We start from the raw sequence: 14,845 nt of genomic DNA, 5'->3' as shown, positions 1-14,845 counted from the left end.
TCCCCACATAAACCTCTGCCCTTCAATTTCATCAAGTGATCCTTTGTTCTGACATTCTGGGCAGGAAGTATGGAGAGAACTGATCAACTTTCCTAACACCTCTTGTGAGTTTTGAATATGCACGTGTTCGAATACATCAAACACATCTGCTTCAAGACAGTCCATGCTAAATAACCTCACCATGTGTAATTCATACACCACACCAGCTCCCTTCCTCTTGTCTCTCCTTCATGTAATAGCAACTCACACAGACACACACTAGAGTTTTCCCAGCCTGATATTTAAAATGGAGGAAAACAAATTTGCAACAGGAACGTGAAAAGCACTATGTTGCTACGTCCAAATAACCATCAAGAGAGAAATAAATCAAATTCAGCAAGTGAGAGGAGAGATGGGAAAGGGAGAGGACTGAGAGGAGAGGAGAGAAATTTAGGCTGGAAATTCCATTGTGTGGTTTTCAAAGGCTTTTCTGAGCTTTCTCTTTCTATTATCACCTTACAAATAGCCTATTGAGTAGAAAAGGATGCAAATATTTGTTTTGGGTTTCTTGCTACCTTCTTCTAGAAGATGGAGAAAAATGTTAAAGAGGATATTTTATTATTCTTGTATCGTTTTTGCTTTATTTCACTGAAGTGGCCAAAAGACACAAAGTGAACATACAAAAACAAGCATTACTATTGATGCCACATTGACTTACTTTTTCATCTTGTTTTCTTCGTGTGTGTGTGGCTCAGGCTACTAGAAGAAATGTATTGATTGGTCGACAATTACTCCTAAGATCCTTCCGTAGGGATGTGTATGAATTAAGTTTGTATGTTTTGAGAATTAAGTTTGAAGTAGACAAAGTTTATATTAGCTTTCCCTAGTCATTATCATCTTTCCTTTCATTTGTACAAATTAAATACTACATGCTTTCCCCTGGCCTCTTTCCTAGTTTGCTTGGTTGTATCTGAAAAGTCTTCAAATTTGCCACGGCTTATCCTCAGGGGAACAGAATCACCGGCATTGACATCTGCAACAAGGCTTCAAATTTGGTTCTGAAAGTAACCTGGGCAGAATTATTTTCTGTCTTTGAGCATTAGTTTACTTATTTGAGTCTGTTCAAAAAAAAGGTTAATAGTACAGAGCTTAATTGAATGGAATTCCCAAGATGTTAAGTTAAACATCATTTACGGAAAACCGCATTTAGTTCATAAGCCCATCAGCAACACTCAACAAGGACATGAGGATGCATGTCCTACCACTAAATGCTGCCTCACAAATCCAGCAAGTCCTTTCCTTTCCTAACGGGTTTTCGATTCACAAAGGGATCTGACCTTTACCCTATGGTTTCTTATTTCCTTTAAAAGCCAGAAAAAAGTTATGAAAGAGTTTACTAAAATGTCTTATAAAAGACTGTCCATTCCTCAAAAGCTGGCTCTTGCCTCTCAGCTTTTCTCTTCATCCATTTCCACTGGGATTTGAAACATTACTTTAGTTCCCAAGTCAGGGAGGACATTTCTCTTTATTTCCCACATATTCCTCTGACCGGAGCATATATTTAAAATAGCAGTAGCTTGCAAAATTGAATAAACAATTCCACAGGTGTTCCAGTGCCCACTCAGACTTATCAGGAGGTGTGGAGATGGCCTCTGAATGGCTGGGAGACTGGCACAGTGGTGCTAGAATTAACCAATGTAAGAGTTCCTCAGTGAGTTGTTTCTCAATTAAAAAAATAAAACAAAAATAGGGCCCCATAGCTACTGTGCCCTGTGTTAAGAACATTATGCATTACCTATTCCAATCTGAACGATTCCCTGGCCGCTGTGAACCCTTCGTTTTTCCTCCCAGTCGCTCTGTCCCAGGAGGAATTTTGCTGTGTGACCCTAGCTGCCAGCCCAAATCCTTACTGGTCTCAGGTCCTTAAGTGATTCCACTAACATCCACCCTGAAAACTTTGACACTTCCTTTTATAGTGACATAGGACAGCCCATCTCTTTGTGATTGTCCTAATGAAAATGGAATTCAGCTAGTGCGCGCACGCACACACACACGCACACACACCCCATACACATACAAATTCTTCTCTTGCTTCCAAACCCAAATGCATTACTTTCCTTTGATTTTCAGTATGCCTCTTTGGGAGTGAAGAGCTTCATTGTTCCAGGCAAGTTTCAGTGAATGGGTCATTTCCTGGCCTTCTGCATTGCCAACACACTCATGATAACAATTAATGAGAGGAAGGGTTTTTATGATAGCGTCCAGCTTCCGGTTTTCAGCTCTTAGATTCTCCCTATATGTGCACGGATCCGATTACCTCTGGGAGAGCTCTTATTAATCTCAGTGTCAGAGCTGTTTCAACAAATCTACTGTAATAATGAAAAGTCATCTTATCACACTTTGCTCTCAGTAAATTTACCATTCTTTGATAAGGTTGCAAACAACTGGGAAGTAATTGATCTGTAATTAGCGTGGCAACTGCTGAAGAGAGTCTGGGCTGGGGTTTCAACATTTATCTGCCCAGCACAGCACATCCTTCTCCCCAATGCTAAATTATTTAGCATTCCTTTCAAATACAAATGGTCTCAATGGGTTCTCCATTATTTTAAGAACTTTCTGAAGAGGAGGCTAACATTTAAATTTGTGATTATCTGTCACCAGTGCAGTGCTTAGAGGAGCTGGGAGTGGAGAGGGATCATTTTTCACACATGACTTGCCTGCTGAAGCCAGCCTGTGCTATGAATGGAGAAGGACGGGGGCTCTTTGATCTGAACCAAACTTGCGCAATTTATCTTTCAAATGCACTAAAGCTTTTGATAAATGTCAATTTGACAATTAAATTCTTCAAGGGCCACAATATATCACCATCACAGTGTCTATTTTTGAGGGTTGGTCAGCCATGACATCTTTCAGCAGACTGCAGCAAGCAGAAGTCAGAGGAGAAATGATAGCTCTCAGGCTTTGCTCTTCTACACGTGGTATTTTTATCTCTTGCTGAGTAAAGGAGCTGTGATCTTTTCCTTCAAGACAGGGCACAGTTTAGGGTTTGCCTTGCAACCCAAAGGGATTGTGTTTGAGATCTGTCCTCTGTCATTTCTCTGATAGTTCAGGGGAGAAATGAATGAAATTTTTCTTGTCATTTGCCCTTTTTGACAGTCTATTTGCTACATTAATATATATATATATGTATAGTCTACTATATTTATATATATGAATATATATGTATTTCTCTTCTCAAAGGTATTTTCCTTTGTGTTTTGCAAGAGACAAGACAAGGCAAGCCTGCCGTTCTCAGAAGTCTCAAAGTTGGTAGGAGGGCAGAAGTAGGATCACTGAGTTAGGACTTTGGTTTTATGTAAAACCCAGTTTAATGACAAAAGTCATTGTTAAGTCAAAGAGTGTAGATCGTAGTTGCAGGTTGAAGGGAATGGAGAAAATAAACGGTAGGCATGAGGGTTTGAGGTGAGATTTCACCTTCAAGGCCATTTCAATCTTTTAGGGTACAGGAACTACAAAGTTATTTCATGCCTAAGCCTAGATCTTTCTATGCTTCTTTGAGAACTAAAATAGCTATCAGATCATGAAGAAGGACTGGTCCCTGCCTTCTCAGGGTTGATGTTCAAAAGCACTTATCCTCTTTGCTCTTTTTGCTCCATGAAAACTCAACCCTTACTGGAAGAATAACAACTGTAATGTGACATTTTGAAATGTTTCACATGAAAGATTATTGCGAACTCCATGGTTACGAAGGAGTTTCTGAAGTGCTGACAAAGGAAGACGCTTTGGATGGAGCAACAATGCCTCTGTGATCACCTTTTAAGCTCTTCCGTCATCACAGATAGTGCTGCCATGGCCCAGTGTGGTCCCACCACCCAGACATTTGGCACGGATATGATTCTATCTTTTGCAAAACTGACATTTCAGTATGATTGTGAAGAAGACGAAACCTCCCTCATCAGTTGGCTGACGTGCTGAAAATACAGACATAAGATGCTGCTCTGATGTCTGTGTGGTACCTTTTCTCAAGAACTGAGGAGAATTGCTATAATCCTTACTATCTCTAAGAAAAAGTAAAAAAGAACCAACTGACTGAGTGTCTTGAGGGCATCTCACTGTTTCCAACACAGATTAATTTTTTGGATGGGCTATCATGCACTATTGTCAATCAAACCCTCCTAGAATCATAATGTGACATCAGCCCTCAGTACAGCTAGAGTCATGAGTGCTGAAAGTTAGCTACAAAAGAAATGGAGGTCACGTCCCTGACCTTCAAAATGTATGCAGTCTCTAACTTTTTTTTAAGGACTGAGAATAACAATTATTCTGTAGTTGGAGCTACCAGAGGATATTTGTCATATGCTTAAGGTTATTTCATGATGGCAAAACTGGATGTAATGACAGGAAAAAAAAAGTTATTTTGGTCAACGCCATTTCAAAGTACAGTTCTAAATAGCACCAACAACTCTAGTTGAAATTTAGCAAGTGATCATTTAGCTTTTCTATGGCAGCCGTGTAATATTTAGTTCTTTGTTCTGCTGTGCCTATTATTGTAAGGTACACACATGCCCTGCAAGTAAAATTCTCTTTTTCGTTTTTCTCGTATTTTCTCCAACCGTATCTTATTGGATACACTTAATAGATCAGTAAGTAGGTAAACCTCTACTGATGGATAAACAATTATCCCTTTTAAGTACTGATATTCAGACATTCCATATATCATAATGCATTTTTTAAGAGATGGGCAACGTCCTTTGGAACGATATTGCTGATGTAATAAACTTCTAAACTTTCATTCTCTATGTAAATTGTCTACTGAAATATCACTAAATTAATCATTGACATTAAACATATGAAATCAGATTAAAAATTAATCCATAATTGAAAATTTCATCATTTACCCCCAAATAGCGCTTGGTAAGTGTCTCATGTTATCTAACACTCTCCCCTGCATCATTGGATGAACTGCTTCCAGAACTGCCCAGATTTTGTCCTTTTCACTGACTTTTGATACATCACACACTGTAGTAGGCGGAGTCTGAGGCAGAAGCACAAATATAGGCCAAGATATCACATCTAAATATTTAAAAGTTACACATTATGTCTAAAAATTATAAAAGTTATACATTAAAACTAGCACTCAATAAAATGTTTATTTTTCTACTTTGGTAAATATATGTTCATAATAACAAAATTGAGTAATGTGTTAAAAAAAAGTAGAGTTTTTATATGACTGAAAGTCAGCAAAATATAAAATGACAGAATTCAGTTACTTTTACACATGTCTGGATGTTTTGGTGATGTACTGCCAATGTTTGGATGGATAATAAAATAAGACATATATAATTCATAAGTTATTATATATATGTATCCCCTAAAATTCTTTTTCTTGCCTTCCTTTCAACAAAATTATATTGCTTTATTTATTTAAAAAAATTGTATTTAGGTGAAATTCACATAACATAAAAGTTACCATTTTAAAGTGAACAATCAATGGCACTTAGTGTATTCACCATGTTGTGGAATCTAGTTCCAAAACATTTTCATGACCCCAAACAGAAACCCCACTCCCTAAGTACTAACTCACCGTTTGTCACTCCTCCAACACCTGGCAACCATGAACAAAATTATATTGTAATGATTAAGATTTTTTTCATACATTTTTGTTCTACTGCCAAAAATCATCATGTGTTAAATGTGAAAGGTACTAGTAATCAAATATATGAAATTCAAATACATTTTTTATCAAACACTTAAATCACTGGGTGGGAAGGAGGGGACTCTGCCCTGCAGATGCTGGACCCGCTGGCACCACGGGTGTGGCTGCCCTGCTGTACCTGGGACATTGGGGCAAAGAGGAAGCAGCTATTTCTATGCTTTAGTGCTCAGAACAGTGGGTGCCAAGAATGGTTTGTAGCTGGACATTGCAAAAAAAGCCAAAAAACCAAAAAAAACCCCACTTAAATCAAACATAAAAATTATTATTGGGTTGGCCAAAAAGTGCCTTCAGTTTTTAAGTAAAAATAAGAAACATTTTTCATTTTCACCAAGAACTTTTATTGAACAACATATTCACCATTTTGTTCCACTACCTTCTGCCTTTGTTCAGGCAACTTCATAATTCCATCTTCCCAAAACTTTTAATCTTTTTGAGCAAAGAAGTGCTCCAGGTGCCTTTTACAGTCTTCCAGGGAATTGAAATTTTTTCCATTAAGAGAATTTTGTAAAGACAGAAACAAATGGAAATCTGAAGGTGCAACATCTGGTGAATATGGCAGATGAATCAGAACTTCCCAGCCAAGCTGTAACAGTTTTTGTCTGGTCATCAAAGAAACATGCGGTCTTGGGTTATCCTGATGGAAGATTATGCATTTTCTGTTGACTAATTCTGGACGCTTTTTGTTGAGTGCTGCTTTCAGTTGGTCTAACTGGGAGCAGTACTTGTTGGACTTTATCGTTTGGCTTTCCAGAAGGAGCTCATAATAGAAGACTCCCTTCCGATCCCACCATATACACAACATCACCTTCTTTGGATGAAGACCGTCCTTTGGTGTGGTTGGTGGTGGTTCATTTTGCTTGCCCCATGGTCTCTTCCATTCCACCTTGTTGTACAGTATCCACTTTTCATCACTCGTCATAATTTGTTTTGAAAACAGAACGTTTTCGTTACGTTTCTGTAGAGAATTGCACATGGAAATATGGTCATGGTCAAGAAGGTTTAGCTTCACTTATGTGGAACCCAAACATCAAACAATTAACATAACCAAGCTGGTGCAAATGATTTTCAACACCTGATTTGGATATTTTGAGTATGTTGGCTGTCTCCCACGTGGTATATGATTGCTCTCAATTAATGTCTCAATTGGATCACTATCAACTTCCACTGGTCTACCTGACCATGGAGCATAGTCCAGTGACAAATCTCTAGCATGAAACTTCAAAAACCACTTTTGACAAGTTCGATCAGTCACAGCACCTTCTTCATACACTGCACAAATCTTTTTTTGCGTTTCAGCTGCATTTTTACCTTTCTTGAAATGATAGAGTGTAATATACCGCAAACGTTGCTTTTTTCTTCCATCTTAATATTAAAATGGCTACAAAAAATTCACCAATTTTGATTTTTTTTTTAATGCAAGCTGATACGACAGCTGTCACAATACAATCTAACAAAATTGTTTCGAAAGAAGTTAAAGACAACTAAGCACTACTAGAGCCAGCTTACAGAAAAAACCGAACAAACTTTTTGGCCAATCCAATAGTTTTCGTATATTTTTCAAGAATGTTATTTTTCTTCTACAATATTAAAATTACATATTAAATTAAAAGGCAAAATATAAACTACAATTACTGACTATATGAATTTTTCATAAACTTTCAAAAGTAAAGTTGACTTTTTAATGTACTTTTAAAGTTGTATTATTTTTACAAAAATATACACAATTTTAACGTTCAGTGTTCATTTACAGTGTAAGATACCTACATATATATAAATTTAATAGTAACATTAATTATTTTATATTGCAAAAATTTCCTCAGCTACCACACTTTCAAAACTGTTGCAAATACCATGCTAAATTGTGGGTACCTCCAGAACAATGAAAAAGGACATGACTAGACAAAAAAAAGAAAAAAAAAAGGAAACTTCATACCAGTATGCTGCTAAACCAGCATAGGGAGAGAGGGGATTAGGACTAATTAATTACTAATTAGTACTAGTAGTGTCCTGATTAGTAGTATTTACCAATTTCATTTAAGGCTACCAGTGATTTAAAATCTGGCTTGCAAAATTCCTGCCTTTTTAACTACTGGCTCTTGGAAGCTGGTATGAGCTAGCTCCAGCATCCCACTGTTAGCACCTTGGGAAATGATACTTCACTAGGCAGGATTTGTAACATTTATGCCCTCTGAGAGTAAGAATTTGACAAGTTACTTAATATGTCTTTTCTCTTAACCAAGCATCCTCAGCTTAACGCTCCCCACTCTCGGAAGCAGTCTCCATCTGTGATGTAGAGAGAAGCACAACCTCCAAAGTTTCAGGTCACTTGGACATAGTTCCCATTTGTTTCAAAAACATAGGGCAAGAGATGTGGTGAAGTGTTTCTCTGGGGCCTGAATGGTGTTAATGAAAAGATGGATGTTTAGGAATTCTAGTCACTCTGTGCCAATGCTGAGCATCAGATTCAGAGAGAAAGAGACTCCTGTGTATTATTTAATCAGTTTTATGTGTTTGCAAAATTCAGAGTCCTTTAAATTACAGGGCCCCAGGGTCTCTTAATGGTGAAACTGCTTATCAATCAGATCAACTATACTACTTACGTTTGTTAGATCTATCTCTTTTTTAGGTTCTGACCTACTTGATCTGTCTTACACTCAGAGAAGTAAATTAAAATCTTCCACCTCTAGGACTTCTATTTCTCTGTACATATCCTTGTGATTTTGATATACATTTGTCTCATGATTAATGATGTTGAACATACATAAAGGTGCCATCTGTATATCTTCTTTGGAGAAATGTCTATTCAAATCCTTTGCCCATTTAAAAATTGAGTTATTTGTCTTTCTACTGTTAAGTTGTAATAATTTTTATATATTCTATCCAAGTCCTTTGTCACATATATGATTTACAAATATTTTTCCCATATTGTGGTTATTTTTTCACTTTATTGATAGCATCCTTTGACTCACAAAAGGTTTTAATTTTAATGAAGCCCAAATTATCTAACTTATATTTTTTCTTTCCTTGCTTGTATCATTATGTCATATCTAAGAAACCACTGCCTAACCCAAGGTCGTGAATATTTACTCCAACGTTTTCTTCCACATTTTACAGTTTTAGCTCTTATATTTAGATATATGACCCATCTTCAGTTAATTTCTGTATATAGTGTAAGGAAGGAGTCCAACTTATTCTCTTGCATGTGGATATACAGTTGTCTCAGCATTGTTTGTTCAGAAGATTATTCTTTTCCCCATTGAACATTCATGACACCCTTGTCAAAAATAATCTGACCATAAATGTAAGAGTTTGTTACGGAATCTCATTTGTATTCCATGAGTTTGTATGTCTATCCTTATGCCAGAATCACACTGTCTTGATCACTATGGCATTATAGTAAGTTTTGAAATTATGATGTATGAGTCCTCCAACTTTATTCTTACTTTTTAAAATTATATTGGCTATTCTGGGTAACTTGCACTTCCGTATGAATTTTAGGATTGGTTTATCAATTCCTTCAATAAAAGTATCTGAAATTTTGATAAGAATTGCATTGAATGTGTAGATGAATTGGGTGATTATTGCCATTTTATCACTATTAGGTCTCCTGATTCATAGACATGAGACATCATTTCACTTATTTAGGTCTTTAATTTCTTTCAACAATGTTTTGTAGCTTTCAGTGTTCAAAAAACTTTCTCTTCTTTTGTTTAATTTATTGCTACGTTTTTCTTTTTGGTGCTACTGTAAATGGAAGGCTGGAAGTCCAAGATCAAGGTTTTGGCAGGTTTGGTTTCTCCTAAAACTTCGCTTCAAGCCTTGCAGATGACCTTCCTCTCACTGTGTTCTCACATGGACTCTCCTCTGTGTGTATACACCCCTGGTGTCTCTTCTACCTCTTACAAGGACAACAGTCCTATTGGGTAAGGGCCCCTCCCTTATGATCTCATTTAACCTTAATTACCTCTTTAAAGACCTATCTCCAAATACAGTCACTTGGGGGCTTAGGGCTTCAACATATTAACTCTGGAGAGGATACAGTTCAGTCCATAATGATGGATAACTTTTGCTTTTGTTTTTTGCCATTTTAAAAAACAGAATCTTTGTATCGATGCTGGGCCTATTCCTGATTTCTTATCACTGAATGAGTTGTATTTTTCCAGACCAGCTATTTGCTTGTATAGCTTCCTCTGTTTCTCTGAATCAAAATCAGCCCAGCAGAAGGCTATACAAAGCTGCCACCCATCATTCGAAACAAAGTATATATAGCTTGTCTGTTTCTGAGTCTCACCTTTAGAAAAATGTATTTAAAATTGAGGTATAATTTATAAACAGTGAATTGCACAAATCTAAAGTGTTCAAGATGATGAGTTGACCACTGTTCATACCTTGTAACCCTCACCCATATCACGTTATGGGACATTTCATCACACAGTAAAGTTTCTTCCCTGTCAATCACTATCCCTTCCCACCTTCATTTTCTTGCATGTCAAATGCTATTGATTTTTATCACCATAGATTAATTTTGCTTGTCCTATGATTTCATATAAATGTAATCATACACTATGTACTCTTGTATATGGCATCTTTCACTCAGCATAAATTGTTTGAGATTAATTCATGTTGTTGGGTAAAACAGTAGATTATTCTTTTTTACTGGTAAATAGTGTTTCATTATAAGACTATACCACAAGTTGTCTATTTATTCTCTTGTTGGTGGACATTTGGGTTGTTCCTAATTTTGACTGTTATGCCTAAAGATGGTATGAAATCTCTTGTACATGTATTTTTATAGACAAATGTATTCATTAATCTTGGGTAAATACCTGGGAGTGGAATGCTGCATCATAGGCAGATGTATTTTTAACTTTATACATCAATCAAAGTTGTTGTACAATTTTATATCTGTACTGGAAATGTATGAGAATTCTAGTTGGCCCACATTCTCACCAATACTTCATTTTATCAAGCCATTTTAATTTCATCCATTTTCACGGTTGTAGTAGTATCTGTGGTGTTAATTGGCATTTCCATGATAACTATCAATGTTGTACTACATTTTGTGTACACTTTGATCAATCATATATCTTCCTTTGCAGAGGATCTTTTGCCCTTTGTAGTAAAAAAGTTAGTCTTCACAAAGAAGGATTGGCCTTTGCCTTTGCTTCTGGAAGATAATCTATATCATACCTGATAGGAGTGTCTTTATTAAGGGCAGAGGCTGGCCACCAAAAGATCAGTCATATGAATAGAGGGTGGGTACTTTAGGTCACATGGAGTCAGTTGACCTAGAGGCTGAGATCAACCAGATGGGCAATCAATCAATCATGCCAATGTAGTGAAGCCCCAATAAAAACTCTGGACCTCAGAGTTTAGATGAGCTTCCCAAGTTGGCAATACTCTATGTGTACTGTTACACATCAATGCTGGGAGGGTAATGCGTCCTGGGGACAACAGAAGCTTCACATTTGGAACCAACCCCAACTATGCCTTAGGAGTCTCTTCCTTTGACTGATTTTCTGAAAATTTTTTTTCTCTCTAATAAACTGTAACCATGAATATAAATAGCTTTCAGTGAGTTCTGTGAGTACTTCCAGAGAATTATTGAACCTGAAAGTGTTTTTGAGAACCCCTCTTCTCAGAAGTGAGGGTGGTCTTGTGGAGAACTGTGCCCTTAGGCCCTGTAATTTAGCTAACTCTGGGTATGCCCCCTTTTATTGAATTATAGATGTTTTTACATATTCTGAATACAAGCACTTTGCCAGATATACATATAAGGCAAATATTTTCTCCCTGTGTGTGGAGTGCCTCTTTACTTGTTTAACAGTATCTTTCAATGAGCAGAAGTTTCAGCTCTGAAGAAGTAAAATTCATTATTTGCTTCTTTTATAGTAAGTGCTATCTATGTGCTAAGAAATCTTTCCTGGCCCTGGTGTCATAAAGATATTCTATGTTTTTTCTAGAAGTTTTATGCCTCTTATATGTATTTTAGAATTTGTTGATTATATCTGTCTCCTATCTTCTCACTGAAAATGATGTTTACAGAAATTTCTTCATTTTCTTTTGCTTTCGTACAGAGCAAAGGGGAGATCATGCTGACCTGTACTGCTCTGGTCATACCAGGAGTCTACATCAATGTAATTTGGATTTAGAAAACCAATCCCAATATCCCATTAATTTTATATATTTGGAATCTGTTCCATTACGAAAAGTCATGAATTTATAGCTCATTTAAAAGTAAACTTTGTTCCAGGAGATTGTAGGACCAATCCCAGATAAGCCAAGTATATGATATTGAAAGAACACCTCAATCCTGAGGGGGGAAGAGGAGGAGATTAATGACATGTGCTTTTGAGACAGGGACCCAATGCCCCATGCACAAATATTACCAGCTGGTGTGTGAGTAAAGGAGGAACAATGGAAGAAACAGAACAAAAGAAACCATGGTAAATTCTTCAATCTAAATGTTTGGTTTTTTCCTTAAAATAATATTTAGAAAATCTGTAATTCCTCTCTCTATAATAAACTCAAAAGTCCCTCCTACAACCCTGATGACTTTTACAAATGCTGGTCTGGTCCAGTTGAAGGAATGAGAACTACATGCACTTTGCGTAGAAAAGAAATATTTGGTAAACACAATCTTGAATAAGATTGGTAAACTGAAGTCATAAATACAAATATGTTGCTGTCTAGGCCTACTTACCACTAGTAAAATATAAATGGGCTCAGAATTTCAGTGTTGCAAGAGATTAGATGATGAGTTAGTAAGCTTAGTAGAAGGAACGCATATGACAGCGGATTTAACTATTACTGAGTATCCTAGACTTAGTTGAGATCATGTCAGAGCGTTTACTGCTGTGACACTATAATAAGACAGCATTGCTGGGAAAAATCTTTTGTATAAACGTTTTGCTGCGGTATCAACCAAATGTGTACCTGCATGCATGTGTATACACATGAAGGCATATTATTTGTAAAATATGCACATGGTTTTCTCGTTCATCATTTCCTGTCTAATAATACAGGGCAAGAACAACGTCTATATGAGTTAAGACTAAGTAATTCTCTAATTTTGTTTGTTTCCTTTTGAGTTTCTTATGGTAAAGGTGACTAGTTTAAGAAATTAAGATGTTATATGAGCTTTTTGGTGCCATTTGTAAAACTTATGACATTTAACTCAGACTCTTTATAAAACCCTACTCGCCCTTCTAATATGACAGTCTGAAAAGTTTTAAAAATAGGATATAGTCTGGAGCTTGCCCTCTTGTAATGGCTCTGAAGGTGTTTTGCGGCCTCCCTCTGTTTAGAAGGCAAACTTAATTTTTGTCATTGGCTATAAAATAGTAATTTCCTTTCACAGATGGCTGCTGAACTCACTACACCCGACGAAAGAATATTCAACTGGTTCTTGCTAATGTAAGTTCATGAAAAAACTGCAGCAGAACTCCTTGGAAAATAGAAAATGTTCTTTCCTTTTCTCTGTTTCCACAAAATGACAAGAGTATCAATGAACTGACAAATGAGCAGAGTGCCAATTTCATCTGAGGATTTCACTATTTCAGAAATACAGGTGCAGATTAATATGTCTTTAGATTTATATTTTGAGATGAAATTTTAACACTGCAATATCCTTGATATATAATAACATATAAATAATATTCAGCTGTTATGTTCCATGCTGAAATTATCCCACCGATTCTCATCATTTATCATTCCTTTCTAACTAAAGAAACCTATAACTCTTAAACTGATGAGTTCTCTTTCATTTACTTTGAGACTGTGATTGTAGCAGGATTAATACATTCACTTCTTGCCTCAGTTCAGTAGCTATCTATAACCTCCATTTGACATAGTTTTAATTCCCTCCCTAATTTCAGTAAAAAGTTTCTTTAGAAATAATAAAAACAAAATAAGTGTATTATATTCACATTCATTGATTATATTCTGGAAGGTTTACCTATTAAAGCCACCAGGTCATTTGTACTTTTAATAGAACTGCATTCTGCTGATAGCGTTTTCCTTCTAGTTTCATTTTGCTCTGGAAAAACCCTGTAGCAGGTTTTTCCAAAGTGTGTTTCTTGAAGTATCAGAGTCCTGCAGGTTATTGTAGTTCTTCAGCCAAAATAAAGGGAGGTAAGATTTAATGAGCCAGTGTATTTGGGAACTTCTGGGTTAAAACAAGGGAAGGCGTTTTCGCCTCTTTACTACAGAATTCTCAGGGTTTTTGAAATGCTGGTATGTACTGTGACTTTCTAAAAATGCCATGAATTCTCAAACTTTTCTCAAATATTGGAAACCATGAAATCATTCAAAAATATATGTTTTTAGGGCTTCCCTGGTGGCGCAGTGGTTGAGAGTCCGCCTGCCGATACAGGGGACACGTGTTCGTGCCCCGGTCCGGGAGGATCCCACGTGCCGCGGAGCGTCTGGGCCCGTGAGCCATGACCGCTGAGCCTGCGTGTCTGGAGCCTGTGCTCCGCAATGGGAGCGGGCCCAACAGTGAGAGGCCCGCATACAGAAATAAATAAATAAATAAATAAATAAATAAATAAATAAATAAATGTTTTTAAAATGAAAACAGGTTGTATCAAGTTAATATCCCAATTCCCTTTCCATCAAGATACTGAAATCAATCTTAAATCAATTAAAGAATAAAGAAATAAATTACAGAATATACAGTAGAATACTGTACAGCCATCAGAAATAATTCTTTAAAATATATATATATATTTTTTGGTTTTCTTTTGTGTTTTTGTTTTTGCGGTACGCGGGCCTCTCACTGTTGTGGCCTCTCCCGCTGCGGAGCACAGGCTCCGGACGCGCAGGCTCAGCGGCCATGGCTCACGGGCCCAGATGCTCCGCGGCATGTGGGATCCTCCCGGACCGGGGCACGAACACGTGTCCCCTGCATCGGCAGGCGGACTCTCAGCCGCTGCGCCACCAGGGAAGCCCCTTTAAAATATTTTTTAATGGTACTGGGACATGCTAATGACATAATAATATTGAATAAAAATAACATACAACTATAGAGAATTTGGCAATATTACTGGATGTTATAGAAAATTACCAGAAAAATAGTAGAAAATTAATGAAAGGAAATACACAGGAAAAAAATGGCCATGGTTTTCTGGCTTATTTTTTTCCTTGCAT

The 14,845-nt window shown here is 36.8% G+C and overlaps 1 non-coding gene and 1 pseudogene across 1 annotated transcript; one reads left to right on the top strand and one right to left on the bottom strand.

The window, feature by feature from the left end:
- Positions 1-14,845, bottom strand: part of LOC132422425 (PR domain zinc finger protein 14-like) — a 150,701-nt pseudogene that overhangs the window by 76,773 nt on the left and 59,083 nt on the right.
- Positions 5,769-5,903, top strand: LOC132423774 (small nucleolar RNA SNORA43). The gene has a single exon (XR_009519081.1). It is a non-coding gene; the product is annotated as a small nucleolar RNA SNORA43 (small nucleolar RNA).

Source organism: Delphinus delphis, chromosome 3 (assembly GCF_949987515.2).
Source record: "Delphinus delphis chromosome 3, mDelDel1.2, whole genome shotgun sequence".
Classification (NCBI taxonomy): Eukaryota; Metazoa; Chordata; class Mammalia; order Artiodactyla; family Delphinidae; genus Delphinus; species Delphinus delphis.
This window is presented reverse-complemented; position numbering and strand designations above follow the sequence as displayed.